General features: G+C 41.0%; 1 protein-coding gene across 1 annotated transcript in view; it reads right to left on the bottom strand.

The window, feature by feature from the left end:
* ATG7 (autophagy related 7) overlaps nucleotides 1-17,031 on the bottom strand; it is a 250,881-nt gene that overhangs the window by 102,403 nt on the left and 131,447 nt on the right. The gene's annotated exons all lie outside the window — the stretch shown is intronic.

The raw sequence follows: 17,031 nt of genomic DNA, 5'->3' as shown, positions 1-17,031 counted from the left end.
ACTGAGCTGCCCGGGCACCCCTAATTGTCATTAACTTAAATTTAAAGAGCCACATATGGCTTCTGGCTGCCATTTTAGACAGTGCAGTCCTATAGGATCCAGAACAATACATTTGTTCCTCATAAGTGTTCAGTAAACATCTGTTCAACTGAAAGAAAATTTGTGCATAAATAAACACATACTGAGCGTCCTCTACATGCCAGGCACTCTGCTAGATGTTGGGTATGAGTGAAACAGTGCCCCTGAATGAGTTAAAACTCATGCAAGTGACAGCAAACTTGACCCTGATTAACTCAAGCCAAACGGGAACTTTTTGGCTCACATGCCTGGAAAGACCAGGATAATGGTGCTTTCAGGGCAGCTTGGCTCAAGGCTTAGAGGATAACACCATGACCGTCCTTGTCCTCGCCCTCTCCCTCCTCAGTTAGACTCGGCTCTCTTCCATGTGTGGTCTCCAAGCTCAAACTGGCTCTCCACTCATAATCACTAGAGAGCTGCCCCACCCCCCACCCCCCAGAGCTCACACTGGCAAAGCTCCAAGCCCTGACCCCAGCCTTCTAGCCAAAGTCTCCTTAGATCTCATTGGTAATGACTGGGTCAGATGCCCATTTCTGCACCAATCATCATGGCCAGGGGAAAATGATGTATTGACTGACTTGGGCTACAATTACCTGAGCCAAAGGGGGAGCCAACTCCACCAGAAAAGCACCTACATGGTCTCTCAGAATAAAACCAAGATGATTATTAGGGAAGAAGAAATTTTGCTAGGCAGCAAACACAAAAGGGACCCATTGTACTCTCTAAAGAGCTCAGAGTCTCCCTAGGGAAATCTTAAAGAAAAATGCTGGTTGGTCAGATCTGCTGGCCAGAGAGTAAAGAAAATACTACCTAAAAGGACAAGCTCAATTTGCAAGATCCAGGTTTAAATGACAGTAATATTTATTTACACAGAATTTCCTCTGATGTTTACTTTTTCACAGATAATTCCTATAAAATCCTTGTGGAGAGAGTAACATCTATGAAATCTAGAAACTTTTAGGAGGGAGCAGTCAGCTGACCAGGCACTGTTGTCTGCAGACTTCCCTCCTTGCCTCCATCTGGGAGTCCAGATGTCTCCTTCTGTGCCCCACTGTCACTGAGCACACCGAGGGCGTGCTAGACCTTAGAAGTCCTGACATGTGTGGATGCACACAGAGCAGACACAGTGTGGCCCACCCAGGGAAGGGACACACAACTGCCAATTCACACAATGCAATGTGAATTGTCTATTTTCATAAGGGCTACTCCAAGAGAGATTATTTGTGGGCAGCATGACTCATGAGAGAGACAAATGAATTCGCCTCACAGAGAAGACAAAGAGCTTGGAACATCACTGAAATGAGAAAAATTAGCCAAAACAGCTGTAGCACTTTAGGGCCTTTTAAATAGCCTCCTTCTGTCTACTTCTCCGCCCCTTTCTAGCTGTTCCCTCTCTCTCATTAAATACTGATGAGGCTTTGCTTTTGTTGGCTCCAAGGGCCAGCCGAAGCTGGGAAATAGTGTTTTTAGCAAGCATATCTTTTTATCCCTCTGAGTTTTCTGGTATTATCTTTTGTGAAGATGATTCTGGATTACTCTGAAACTTCTTGGCTTGTTTCTAGGTGGGAAAAAAGTCAATAAAGCTGTGGACAGGACTTTCTGCACTTCAGGGACATTCAGTGCTCAGGCCCCATGGCAAGAAGGCCCGTGACTCTCTATGCTCTCGCCCGGGAATCCTGAGACCTCTCAGCCCCCTCAACATCAAACTGACCACCCTCCTTCCACTGTACAGTGAATCTTCTCATTGCAGTGTGGCTCTCTTTAGGCATGTTGGACAGAGCTGCAGATACTCTATGCTTGGTAAGAAAGGAGGGGCTGTTTGCAATATCCTTTCTGGGTTTTACCAGATCGCTTAGTTCAGCAGTCAGTGGGCCTATCCCTACCAGAATGGAACTGTGCCTGCAGGGCCCGGAGACCGTGCACATTTCATGCACAAGAACTGAGCCTCCCAGGTTTTGCCAGCTGGCACAAAGTAGGTGCTTATTGAATGCTGGTGAACTGTGGAATATTATTGGAAACTAAGAGATTTACTGTCCACAAAAAAATACTAAACAGAATGGGTCTGAACACTAGTATCTGCAATACTTGCTGTTCTAGAAAAGTGTTCAGCTCTACCCAGTAAACCTCAGTCCTCCAATCTTAAGTTTTCAACCCTAAGGTGATTCAACTTTAAAATGCTCTTTATTATGGATCTCAAGCCTGTGTAAGCTAGTCAACTGGTTCTCCAGTCCTCAAGGGCTAACTTCCAAAGGACTCTAGTTGTAGCTCAAACTGGCATGAGATAATTTCCTTTTCAGAATGCCCCTAGTCTTTTCCCTACCATAGTATGCTTGATGTCTAGTGGGCTTTTTTTGTTTCACCTTCCCATTCACTTTTAAATGAAATTTATTGAGATATAATTCACAAAACATACAATTTGCCTGTTTGAAGTATGCAATTCAGTGATTTTAGTATACTCACAGAGTTGTGCAACCATTATCACAATATAATTCCAGAGCATTTCACCATCCTCAAAAGAAGCCTAGTATCTATTAGCAGTTATTATCTGATCTTCCCCCAACTCTCCCTCCACCCCTAACTCACCACCAACTGCGCCCACCCCCCGCCCCCAGCTCCTGGCAATTACCAATCTAATTTATGTCTCTGTAGATTTTCCTATTCTGGATATTTTATATAAATTGAATATCATTCATTTTTTTTTTAAAGACCCTTTAGTGTATTTTCTAGGTATGAGCTCTCACTCCAGGTGCTGCAATCACAAACTTAAGTAAAATCTATTGTCTGCCTTCCAGTTACCCACAGTCCAACAACAAACACGCTGAGTGCAGAATTCTCAGTGTTTCCTCTTGGGCACAACAGCCACATGCATATTAGCTAGCAGAGGCCCTTTGTACCAGTGGGATATTCAGGCCAAAAGGCTCATCATTTCCCTTTGGGTTCAACTCTATTGGGTAGATGCTACCCAGTGCTCCATCCCATGTGCTGATCAGACCTACAAATGTCTACCTTTACTCCTATTTGATCAAGCACCTATACCTGACCTGCCCTTTTCAAAAGATTCTGTCTTTGGTTAACGACTCAGAAGTCTTGGGTTGTTTTTAAATGCACCCAGCTTGTCTTCTTCTTTACATTAAAATCAAAGGAACAGAGAAAAAACTGATGGCTGAGGGGGTGGAGGGTTAGGTTAAATAGGTGATGGGGATTAAAGATCGCACTTGTGGTGATGAGCAACAGGTGATGTATGGTAATATTGAATCACTACGTTGTACACCTGAAACTGGTATTACATGTTAACTATACTGGAACACACATACACAAATCAAAGGAATATTTTTCTCAGGTTTCTAACAAGGTATTTGGTATTTTCCTATGTGATAATAACTATTTAGCATATCAGAGGGGGGATACACTGAGTTCTCTCTGAAGATCTTGAATGTAAGGTTAAGCTTGCAGAATGGAATGAGTAAGAACTCATGCGCCCTGAAGGACTTTAGCCATGTGTGGAAGTTAGTCATCTGAAGAGACTGTAGAAAAGCAGTTGAAGGGATTGGGAATTTCCATCTGCAAAGTGACAAAGGAGGGATCTCAGGAGATATAGTAAAAAAAAATAAACCTATGTAAATAACTCTACAAGACTGTTTATAGATAGTAACAGAGTCCATGTGAAGTTTGAAAAAGTCTCAGAATTTGTGAAAAAATTTGTTACTGTCTCTGCAGCTGTCCAGAAATTAGCAAGGTGATCTTACTAGAAAGCAGACCCCTGTAGTACTTGGGGTATCACAGCTCCAATGGGGCAATCATAACATCTTCTGATCACCAACTGTCTCCCCATGTATGTATGGGGAGTGGTAGAATAAATTAAACAGCCTCACTTATACTTCAATCGCTTAGGAGATCAGCTGTTGGGAATTAGACCCAGAGAGTCTTCATGTTCTGGCAAGACCCAGTTTCTGACTTGAAAGGCAGGGACCATAGACCATGATGATTTACCCAAGCACAAATCTGTAGGACAGAAGTTTGGACAATGTGAGAGCCATGGCCAAACATACAAAGGCCTGCCGTTTAGAGGAGGAAGTCAACCTGCTATACGTAGGCCCAACAAATAAAGGCACTACAAAGCAGTAGTTAAGAACACAGCCTCTGGAGCCAAACTACTTGGCTCTGATACTTACTAGCTACATGAACTTGAATAACTTAGCCTGTATGCACCTCAATTTCCTCATCTATCAAATAATGGGCTTGCGAAAATTAAATGAGATAACCTGAATAAATATTGAGCATGACATCTGGAGCACAGCAAGTCCTCAGAAGTCAGCCATCACATCATCACTGTCCAAAGAAGACAGACCACCCTGTGGGATGGGAAGCCCCTACAGCTCAAGTCAAGGCAGAGATTTGTTAACTGAGGGTCAAATACAAACTTGATGCTGCTGAACTAATTTCAAGCCCAGATCTTCCAATTAGCTCCTATGCCCCCTCAAACTCCTACATACAATTCAAATAAAAAATGCTGTCTCAGTAGCTCATGTGTTGCTCATGTAAAACTGGTTTTTCTCTTTTGGCATTTAACCCACATATACCTTGTGTGCAAAGCAGCTGTTAGTCAATAACAATAAGGAAGAAATGTGGTCCTTGCCTTCAAGAAGCTAAATATCTAACTGAAAAGAGAGGAGCAGAGAACCACAAAGTGATGCAAACATGCATGCTGGATTTAGGCCAACCACATGTTTGGCGCTTAACTTTTTATTAAAGAACCATGACCAAGAGAAGGCTCAGGGAACTCACTCTAGTCTACAAAACATGAGAAGCTTGTTAGTATACTAAACTAAAATCAATCACATTCTCCCTCCCTCTCTCAGTCTCCATCTCTCTTTCTCCCCTTTCCATTCCCTTCAAGCTATAGCATGATGGTTTTGGGACCTTCCAGTCTCAAATTCTCAGGCTCACGTGCTGGCCGGCCTATGGCAATAGTCAGTGAAGATGGACAAGCTGCTTCCATGTTGCAAGTTCACATAGGACTCCTCCACAGGACACTGAAGGCTATTTTTTATTGTACCTACTGCTTGAATGCCCTTGTGTCTCTCATCCGTAAGTTCAGTAAAGAGAAGGAAAGTGGGCTTTCTTCATCACGTAGCACAGGCCAGCTCTCACCTATTTACTAACTGAGGCAGGTTCATCCTATGGCTACTACAAGTAACATCTGTAAGAAAAACTGATCCTTCTTCTCTGAAAACATCCCCCTCCCCCAACCACAACACTTTTGCGTGCGTGTGTGTGTGTGTGTGTGTGTGTGTGTGTGTGTGACATTCCAGCCACAGTTTCCAGGCTTCTTTTACGTTCCACAGGATCTGGTTGCTACATTTTAAGTATTGAACTCTCCTGTAAAATGTCAGGTAGGGGAGAGAGGCCCCTGGGGCTGCCTTGCATTTTGTGGACAAACACCCAGGACCAGGGAACACCAGGAGGCTCCATTCATGCTGGAACACTCACCACTTCACTGATTGCTCTGTTGCCTCAAGAAATTCATAGCACCTTCGGGCAAGAGAACAACAGTGTGGTGTTTATTGAAATCTACATCTGGTAGCAATTTGTCCAACAGCAACCAGCTTTCCCCCCTCCTTTTCTTCAGTCAAATAATCCACAGGGGCCCATAATACCCCACAACCGTTCATTTGTGCGAGGCCTGTATTGTGTCATTTATGTTCCTAATTACAGATCTGGGTTTATCAACAAGTTTCAGCATGGTAAGTAATTTTTGAGACTGTAGAAGAGACTAAAGGCCCATGTCTTGAGGCAGTGACACTGTTACTGACCATCACTGTCTCGACCGAAGGATGAAGGCACACATTGGCCCCTGTCTTCCACTCCCCTGCTCACACTTGGTCAGCAGAGGCCACCAGAGCACACCCCTTCCCCACCCTAAGAGGTGTGGCCTCGCCATGGTGTGGGAGTTTGGGAAAAGGGATAGCTGAGTCTTGACCTAGAATTAGACATTTGTGTACTGTAGAGAAAGTACAATCTGGGAGAAAATCCTTTCTCCCTTTGGGGCTGGTTGTGAAGGAGATTGAACAGCTAGTTTGCTAAGGACTCAATGAATAAAGAGCTCTTTTTTTAAAATTTATTTATTTATTGAGTAATCTCTATACCCCACATGGGGCTTGAACTCACGACCCCGAGATCAAGAGTTGTGTGCTCCTCCGACTAAACTAGCAAGGCGCCCCAATGAATAAAGAGCTCCTAATGGTACCCGTGATTAGGTGAGAAGATGAGGTAAATTCAGAAAGCAGAGTAAGTCAAGCTTGGGAGCAAATCTGGGGAATGGATTTCAAAAGTTACATGAAAAGTCCTTAATTTGAAATTGCTAATAGAAAACTAGAACTGTTTAGTGGGGAGAATACACAGAGGAGCAGTCTTAAGAATAGAATGGACATCTCTCTGTTTGCCCAGCACCCATCCACCCACATCAGCTCCTCAGAGGCGTTCATGCCCCTCTCACCCTAACCACATGGTTCTGAGGGGGCTGCCAATCACCACACCCTGCCTGTGGCCCAAGCTGGCCAATCACGGCAGCCCAACCCTGTCTACTGCCAGTGGTCCAGAAGAGGCATGTGACTCAGGCCTGGTCAATCATATGTGTCCCGGGGTTTTCCTTTTGGAGCCACCAGGGAAGAAGCTCCTAAAGGAAGAATGAGATTTTGGAACTGCCTGAGGCAGTGTTTTTTGCTAAACAAGAAAGAGAACCTGTTTGTAGTGAGAGAAAATGAGGGGACAAAGACGAGCAATAAAGACAAAGATAGTTGTCACATTAAGCCCCTCTATGTAGAATCCCTGGAGCCAAGACTCCATGGCCTAGTTACAAATTTATGTTAAATCCAGTTTGAGCTTTTGGTTTCTGCCATCATAACCAGGGTCTACAGGACTACAAAAGGCTTTTCCCTGAAAATGACTGCTATGATGACCAACTGAGTAAATGCAAGTAAACTCTCTGAAAAACACAAGTGCTGCACAAGGGTCAGATACTGATCGCATGCAATCACCTATGTTATGAAAGGCAGGTGAGCACAAGAAAACACAGCTGACTCAACACCAGGAGAGTGGTTTCTTAAAAACCTTTTCATTCTGGGGACTTCTGAAGACTTATGAAGAGGTACATGGAATGGTATAATGCCCTCTCGTAGTACCCCTCCCCAGCCCCAATAACCACTGACCTACAGCGCCGTCCAGGAGAGCCGTGGTTTTGACTAACTCTTCCCGGAGCACAGCTAGTTCACTTTGTGCCTTGGTTCTGGGCCTGAGCAGCCCTTTGTCTGAATGGAACTGAAAATCCGGCTTCTGGCAATGGGATAGAATCTTATAGCAAGAAGCCAAATGTCAGGAATTCATGAGTTCAGCCTTGTCAGGCTGTACTTGGCCCGGACACCATAATCTGACATATGCCTCATTCATTCTCAATGATGATATCTTAGCGTGGTCTTTGGATGTATGTTTTGTCATGACAGGTGTCAATGAAAGAAAACCCTATCAGTGTTCAAAGTAAATCAGCTACAAAAGAAGTTTTTTGAATGCTGATACCATCTTTCCTCCATGGACTAAATTCTTCTTCAAAAACAAATTATAGTCCTACAGAGAAGTAGTCCCCTGACATACGTAATGTAGGATACATACAAGGAGAATAATTCAAAGCATGGAACCTAGGTGTCAAAAGACTTATTCTATCAATATCATTGAATCTTCGGTTGGGAGGGATATAGAAATCTCTAATCCAATTGAATCAAACTTTTAGTATAGAAGTATGCTCTAAACATAGATCTTTTTGCAAAGACAATTCTAAGAGGCAGCCAGGGTTGAGAACCACCCCTCTCCCCCAGCCAATACCTTTATTTAGTATATGACATGAAGTTCCTTAGGGGGAGGTGATAAAGCAAAAAAAAAAAAAAAAAAAAAAAGATAAGGAACACTGACCTAGAGGAATGCTGCATTACAATAACACTCCAATCCACACTCTTTATTACAGCTCCAAACTGGAAGGGCTACAAGTATCCATCTACAGTAGAATAGGTAAACTGCAGCCTATGTAAACTATACAGTACTATACAGCAATGAAAAGGAGCAAACTTCAGCTGCACACAACAACATGAGTAACCTTCCTAATGTTGAGCAAAAGAAACAAGACACAAAAGATCATACAGGACTTATTACTTCCATTTATAAAGTTCAAAGTCAGGCCAAGTGAATTATGTTGCTCATATACCTGACAGAAACTGTCAAGAAAGGCAGGGAAATAACTATCACAGGAGTCGGTAGGGTATTTACCTGGAAGGTTGTGATCCAGGAAGCCAAACATGAGAGGGGTGAAAGGAAATGCTGTATTTTTTTTTATCTGTGTGTTAACATGATAGTTATTCTCTTACATTATACATAATGTATAAGATTTCTGGCTTATGTGATAGCTCATGTGAAAACATCAAGATATAAAAGAAAAAAGCAGAGGGAAAAATCTCTTGATCTTTGCCATCTGTATTTCCCTAAAGCATTGTTTGGATCAAGCTATTCCTCTGCTCCCAAGTAATAATACAAATTGCCCCAAATGTGCATGGTGCTTTTGGGCTTTCATTTACAGAATCTCATCTGTACCTCAGCCTCAGTGGGAAGGAGAGAGTCAGAAAGCCTCTGTACCTCTTCTCAGAAGAGGCTGGTATGTGAATTAGAAGGGCCAGCAGAAGTAACAAGGGGAAGAAACAGAGCTTGACGGGAAGGACTAGGTCCACTCAGTCTGGACTGGGGAGAGGATGGGGCAGTGGTACAGAAGTACTTGCGACAGAGCTGGAGAGAACATAAGGGGGCACTCTAGAGACACATCTATTCAGCTGTCCTTTTGAGCAGTTCATATCAGAATAGGTGAGAATGTTCTTTTATTTTTTTTAATATGAAATTTATTGTCAAATTGGTTTCCATACAACACCCAGTGCTCATCCCAACAGGTGCCCCCCTCAATACCCATCACCCACTTTCCCCTCCCTCCCACCCCCTATCAACCCTCAGTTTATTCCCAGTTTTTAAGAGTCTCTTATAGTTTACCTTCCTCCCTCTCTTTTTTTTTTCCCCTTCCCCCCGCCCATGGTCTTCTGTTAAGTTTCTCAGGATCCACCTAAGAGTGAAAACATATGGTATCTGTCTTTCTTTGTATGACTTATTTCACTTCTTTTAAAGATCACGATTAACTAAAAACTTGCAATTGAAGTTAATGTGTATTCTTATACCTGGACTAGAACCAAGTAGTTTTCTATAGGTTCTTCTACAACAAAACTATCTATTGCTCATCTCTTTGACACTCAAAATCCATTTAAACAAATTATTTTAAAAGATTGTTTACACTTTAATTCAAGACACTTATGTTCAGAGGTTTAATGGTATATGAAGAAAAAAATTATTTTAAAAACTATGGCAGTTTTTCACTTGGTTCATTTGCATTTAGCTTACAAGAAGTTATGTTTACATTATACTTCTAAGATTTCAGAGCACATTATAATGCCAACTTTGTGGGGGCAGGTATTATATCCCATTTTACACATGAAGCTCAGGCAAGAGGAAGTCAGGAACAAATCCTTACTCTTCAAGACTCAAAACCTGTATTTCCTTCCACGAGAATACTCTGTTTCTAGGCCCATGCCATTAAGGGCTGAAGGGAGTTAGGCTTAATATCATTTCAATCTAGTTTTCATGGTATTAAAGTATAAAGTTTTATTTCCACTGGTCACCACTGAGAGGAAGAGAAAGGGGAAGGAGGGAGCAGAGGATAAATAAACCAATCAATATTAGAACAATGAAACTTGAAATAGTTATCTCTAAAGAGTTGGTACTAAACTGGTGTTTTTAATTAATTTTTTATTTTTTAATGTTTATTTATCTTTGAGACAGAGAGACAGAGCACAAGTGGGGTTGGGACAGTGACAGAGATGGAGACACAGAATCCAAAGGAGGCTCCAGGCTCCAAGCTGTCAGCACAGAGTCCCATGTGGGGCTTGAACTCATGAACCGTGAGATCACAACCTGAGCTGAAGTCAGACGCTCAACCAACTGAACCACCCAGGCACCCCATGAACTGGTGTTTTAAAACATCAATTCAATGCTTAGAACTGGAAGTTTGACAAAGTGTATCATCAGTGTTACATGTGTTTGTGTCCTGTATGAAAATGAAATATCTTAAAAATCTTTTTTAAAGTAAAGTTTGTTTCCTTCTAATAAAATGTTAAGCAGAACTAGGTATGGCCTAAGATTACAGTAAGGAAAATGCAAGACCTTAAGTTTAGTAGCATAATTAAACACAAACCAACCCACAGCAGTTTACTGTGCTTGCAATTAGAAACTCAATGATTTGTTTGCAACAATAAGATGTAAATATTTCCAGTTTAGCACTGTTTTTTTTTTTTTTTTTTAAACCAGATGGTTGAATAAAGACAAATGGGGGCAAGCTCTTAATTTCTCTTTACAATTTAGGAAAAAGAGAAGGCCAGGAAGAAACAAGTTGTTTCTTATCTGCCCCTTTCCCATTGGTAAAGTCTGGAGATGGAATCATGAATGAGTACAACCTCATTCCCATGGATTTTAAGATGCCAGTCTGTTCCTAAAGACAGTTCAAGAACAAGAAAGCACAGTGGGGTTGGCTGACCAGGCTCTAGGATGGGACAGTGAAATATATCATGCTATTCAAGAATACAGTTGGAAAGAAACAAAGAGCAAAATTGCTTTTTGAAACTGCTCGGTGTGGAAGGAGAGGCACTCCCTGTAAGGCAGAACGCATCCAGACCTTCCCGTCTGCTCTCAGGCACGTAAGCATATTGTAAACCTCGAGATGTAGAGTAGCACTGCAAAGTTAAGGTTAACAGTGTCCAGTCAAGGTAGCAGATCAATTCACTTCTCTGAGCTGTAAAATGTAGTGTCGACCTCATAAGACTGGTATGGCACCAAAAGTCTAGGTATGAAAGCTCCAGGAAAATTGCAGATAATGTAATCAACATTAGTTGCTAGGTCTCTCTTGGCACTCTTCATCAGGGATCCCGGATGTTCCCATGCCACAGGCCATTCTGGAATGCCTTCTCTCCTTCTCCTCTGCTACACCTGTAGCGCCCACCTTTAAGGACCAGTTCAAAATCTAACTCTTGCCAGGAGCCCTCTCTGTATCCTATGCTCCTGAAATCCTGCAGGACTTACCACACCATGTGTCCAGCTCTTCATGCTCACATACTGCCCTGCAGACTCGGTTACTCATCTGTTTACTGCTCTAACTATGCCATGTCAGCTTCCTGAAGGCTTGGCATGTATGTATTCTTTGAATTCCCCCACCACCATGAACTTGACCAGGGGTCACCATTTGTTGATTGACAGAAGCCATGATCCCCCCACCACCATGAACTTGACAAAGGGTCAACATTTGTTGATTGACAGAAGCCATGATTAAACATGAAAAATATTTAATTTAAACACAATATACACCTTAGAATCTCTCACATCCCTTTCCTCCTTGCCCTCCTACAGCTAATGGCAAAGCAAGACGGATCAAAACTAAGATTTCAGAACCAAGAGTCAATTTAATTTTACAGTATCAAAACATGGAAGCCCCCCAAATTCAACATAGCAGCTGTTATGTTTGCAAATGAGAAGGGTCAGCTGTGCAAATATAGCCCCTGGAATAACGGTCACAGGGCACACTGCAGTCACATCTCCCTGGGACCCTCTATTGCTGGTCCAGGCGGAAAGTCAGGGCCAGCGGCCTTCTTCCTAACCCCTACTCTCTCTCTCTCTCTCAGACTACATCTTAAAAAATCCCTCCTACCCAACAAAATGTACTACTTTATCTTACTGTTTTTATAATTCAAAGGCATGCATAACTGTCAGCGAGAGCTTCTGACTGGATCAGGCTAAGCAGTATTCCATTCCACTCTTAAGACAACAGAATTCAGAAAAACCAACCTGATAGTTTAGCTGATCAATGTAACCTCATGTCTTAAATGTTTTGTTGCTGTTTGGCTTTACAACGTAATGAAAACAGTCTTCACAGTCCCATTTCTACCTCCTCAACAGCCTCAGGCACTGGGTACCCCCACAGGAGGGTGAGAAGGAACCCAGTGCTCTGGGCTGGGTGGCTATGAGGTTGCCTCAATCAGACCAAGATGCCCAGGTGATACCTTGAGATACCTCACCTGGAAGAAGCCTGTCTGGAGTAGTGGGAGTTCTGGGGTGTGCTTCCTAATAGGGTAGCTGTGTCTCCGTATTTAGAAATCAGGATGTTAAGAACTAAGAGATAAGATCAAGTTTATATACCAAGTGATTGATGTTTAATTTTTATTTCTTTTTAACAGCTTTTTAAATATAAACCTACAAACCTGAGGAAAAAAAGCAAACAGTGGTTTAAAAGGTGCTTTTAAAATTTTGTGGACTACTGAGAAAATAGGAATACATACTGGATTTTAGATGTCATGGTGAAATTATCGTTCATTATTCTGTGACAGTAATGGTATTCTGCCGACACAAGAGAATATCTGTATTCTTAGGAGATTCATGCTAAAAATTTAGGGGTGATGTGTCATTGTATGTGGAACTTGCTTTCAGGTGGTTCAGAAAAAGAGAAAATGTGTGAGTGTGTTTGTGATGTGTTGGTGTGTAGGTGCTAGGCATAGTGCAAGAAAGGGTGAAATGAGCTGAGCAGAGACTAAGGCTTTGAAAACACTGAGGCACAATAAAAATGGGGGAAAAAATCACTATCACATCTACACAAACTTCATTTCTACATACAATAAGCTAACATGCTCTGACAGCCCATCACAACAGAAAGTCAACACTAATGTCCTTAGAAGCCAGACAGAAAAGTTAAGGATAAAGAAGCACACCGAGTCCCAGCTATGTGCACTGGGGTTACATGCTTTCTTTTCTCTTGGTCAAACATCTTTATTGAGATATAATTCACAAACCATACAATTCACCCACTTAAAGTGGACACAGTGGTTTTAGTATATTCATAGCCGTGCAGCCATCACAATCTAAGATTAGGACATCGCCTCCAGAAAAAAACCCTTACCATACAGTTATTCCTCATTTCTTCCCCAGCCCCTACCCCCATTCCCTGGCAACCTTGAACCTACTGTCTGCCTCCAGGTTTTTTTAAATTCTGGACATTTCATATAAATGAAATCCTGTAATATGTAGCCTTTGGTGACCAGTTTTTTCCACTTGAACAGGTTCACCTGTTACAGTATGTGTCAGTAGTGCTTTCCTTTTTATTGCCAGATAATATTCCAGTATTTTCCAGTGTAACACCCACATTTCATTGATCCATTCACTAGATGGACCTCTGGGTTGTTTCTACCTTGGGGCTATTATAAATAAAAAATGTGATCAACAACAGTATACGTGTTTTTGTATGAACATATGTTTTCATGTCTCTGGGTTATATACCTTTGGGTGGAATTGCTGAGCCAAATGGTAACTCTGTGCTTAACTTTTTGAGAAACTACAGCACTGTTTACCACAGTGGCTGCACCATTTTATATTCCCACCAGCAACATATGAGGGTTCCAGTTTCTTCACATCCTCGGAAACTCTTTTTATTGTCTGTCTTTTTGATTATAGCCACCTCAGTAGGTATGAAGTGGTATCGCAGTGGTTTTGATTTTCATTTTCTTGATGGCTGACGATACTGGGCATCTTTTCATGTACTTATTGGACATATGTATATCCTTTTTTGAGATATGTCTATTTAAATCTGTTGCCCAATTTTTAATTGGGTTTGTGCCTTTTTCTTTTTGAGCTACAAGAATTTCTGATATATTCTGGATACCACTTCCTGATAAGATATGACTTGCAAAAAAACTATTTAAAGCATAAAGTTTTAAATTTTGATGTACTCCAATCTGTCTTTTCTTTTGTTAGGTACTTTCTTATTTAATGCTCACAGTGGTTGTAAGGAGTAGGAGTTACTGATCCAATTATACAAATGAAGAAAACAAAACGCAATGTAACTAGGTAGATGACCCAAGGTCTCACACAGGGCTGCTGCACATGGCTGTGCCCTGCACAATGTAGATAGTTGAAAGGCAGCAGTCTTGGGACTGGAGCTCCTTGCCGGAGCTGGTATGTGCATTCAGGCCTTCTGACCATGCCAGGGTTCAGGCTACTCATTCACTCTAAGTGTTATAATGCAATATGCTTATTTTTAAAGAAAATTCTTGGATGTTATGCATTCAACATTCTAAAGATGCTGCCATTACTTAAGGCTTTGGAGTTCATCTCTAAAAGCTATACCAAGAGGTCGGGAGTGGCAGATTTAGGGAACATACTCCATTATGGTGTGGGAAGACTTTAAAAAAAAGCCAAAAGTCCAGGGCATCAAGACTGGACCAATGATGTAAGTTATTAGGCTGGCTTATACCATATTGGATTTATATATTCTGCTATTCACACCAACCAACAATAAAGCATGAGAAATGTAATTTTATGGCTCAAAATAGATCTAAATCTCAAAAGAACGTAAAACGTGTTTTTAGCAATGACAACCCAGATAGGATAGATATCAAAGAATAGTTATAAAATATATAAAAAGTAATCATCTTTGATACATTTTAAAACATTCTGACATAAAAATTGGCTATCTTTTTACTTCTTGGCCATACCAGCTAAATTTGAAACAAAACCACTGAATTATTAGAGCTAAAAACAGGATTTCACAAATGGTTCAATCTCTTTAAGTGGGGAAGCTGATGTACAAAATGTTGAAGTTATTCACCCAAGTACTTGGGAGAACACTAGCAGAACAAAGACTAAAATTTAAGAAGGATGCAGCAACCATGTTCTATTTCTTACTTAATATTAACTGTTTTAACTCTGCTTTTACCATGTATGATCCTCTTCTCTCTCCTGTAGACCTCCAAGTGGATTATACCATCCAAGACTGCTCTTTGGGAGGGGAGGGATTCTGGCCAAACTTCATTATTTATCCTCCAATTGGATCCTTCCTCAACACCAACTTATCTAAACATCTCAAATCCATGTAGATAACTCTGACAGCAAATAAAAGGGATTCATTTTATAAAGTGAGTTCTGAAGGGATGCTGCCAAGCCTTATTTCAAAAACCAGGCTCCAGTTTCCAATCTAAGAATTAAATGGCTTTCTGCCTGCTGTTTCTGCCTTTCCCCCTCAATTAGGAGAGAAGGCCAAGGCTGTGTCTCGAGGGATTGCTGCATAAGGAAAAATCAAGGCAGGATACAGTCTCAGGATGGGTCAGTGTAGGCTGGAAGTGGGCTTGTAGAAGGCTTTGTGAAAAGAGAACTGGATTCACGAGCAGGCTAGGTCAGTCTGCACAGTGATTTCTCTCCATTGGAAACAGGTCTAAGTGCTGACACGGGGGTTTCCCACAGCTTCTACTGGCCTCCAAAGGCATATTTGTCATCAGAGTCTCTTGATGAAGCTGTACATAAATATCTGATTGTTGTTAAATACAAAACAAAACAAAAAAAAAATATTCCACAGGAACCAAATCAAAACCATCTGTGAGGGGGAGAGGCCAAAAACTCAGTCTAAGTGTAAAAGGCCCAGCAGAAACACTTGTTAATTGTGTTATTTACTTTGCTGAATAGTAAACTGTCATGCCAATGAAGTCATATCACATGACTATAATGTTTTTCATATGACTTTCCTGCTATGAGAGAAATGGGCACTTTATTTTCTAGAATTCCAAATTCTGTAGTAGATGAGTCAGAATCTGAGTTTTAATTCAGAGTCAACCCTTTGGCTCAGCCTTGTTTATTTCTGTCAGCCTGTTTGTGATTGTACATCTTAAACTTCTTACATTGAAGTTTATTTTTTTAAGAATCATTCATTAATCCTGATTCTGCAGAACATAGTTCTGCTTAGCAAACACTCGATAAACACGCAAATTATCTTAATGAAGTGTTTTAACTGCATTCCTGAAATCATAACTGCATGACACAGCATCACATACTGATGATATAGTCAAGGCAAAGGAAGAAAACATAGCCTAAAATTAATCCGGGAATCACAGAACTTGCAAACCTTCAAAAATGAGAATGAAGTGTTTCAGGAAAATTAGGTTGTGGAATTTTGTTATTTGAATTTCTCAAGGATATAGCTTGCTTTATTAACTGTGTTATGAATCAGACTTTTCTCTCTTAGACCAGATTTGAAAATTATTTGGCATTTTCTTTTTTTTTATTTGGCATTTTCCACAGAAGATAAATCGCAGCAAATTTTATGAAAAGATGGCTAAGTCATTTGCATGTTTGATTTAGACTGAGCCTTTCTTCAACAAATTCAGCAATTTTAAAAGCATTTGGTAAGCACTTCAACAGCTTCATGACTTAGACATCTTGTGCTTCATCAATTTTAAGGCCATTTCCTTTTGTTCCAACTGGGATAAATAGACAAGGATGAGCAATAGGGACTGGGATCAATCTCTAAGTATCCAAATCCATTTTCAAAAAGGCTCTTGAAAGTAAAGATCAGAACTTTGCATATTTGCAAATAATATATCCAATAAAGGGTTAGTATCCAAAATCTATACAGAGCTTCTCAAACTCAACATCTAAAAAACAAGTAAACCAGTGAAGAAACAGGCAAAAGACATGAACAACACTTTTTAAAAGAAGACATCCAAATGGCTAACAGACACATGAAAAGATGTGTCTTTTCAACATCACTCCTTATCAGGGAAATACAAATCAAAACCACGATGAGATACCACTTTACACCTGTCAGAATGGCTAATATCAACAACTCAGGAAATGACAGATATTGGTGAGGATGAGGAAAAAGGGTAACACTTTTGCACTATTGGTGGGAATGCAGACTGGGCAGCCACTCTGGAAGACAGTATGGAGGTTCCTCAAAAAACTAAAAATAGAACAACCCTACAACCCAGCAATTGCACTTCTAGGTATTTA

This window comes from Panthera tigris, chromosome A2, assembly GCF_018350195.1.
Source record: "Panthera tigris isolate Pti1 chromosome A2, P.tigris_Pti1_mat1.1, whole genome shotgun sequence".
In the NCBI taxonomy this organism is placed as follows: Eukaryota; Metazoa; Chordata; class Mammalia; order Carnivora; family Felidae; genus Panthera; species Panthera tigris.
This window is presented reverse-complemented; position numbering and strand designations above follow the sequence as displayed.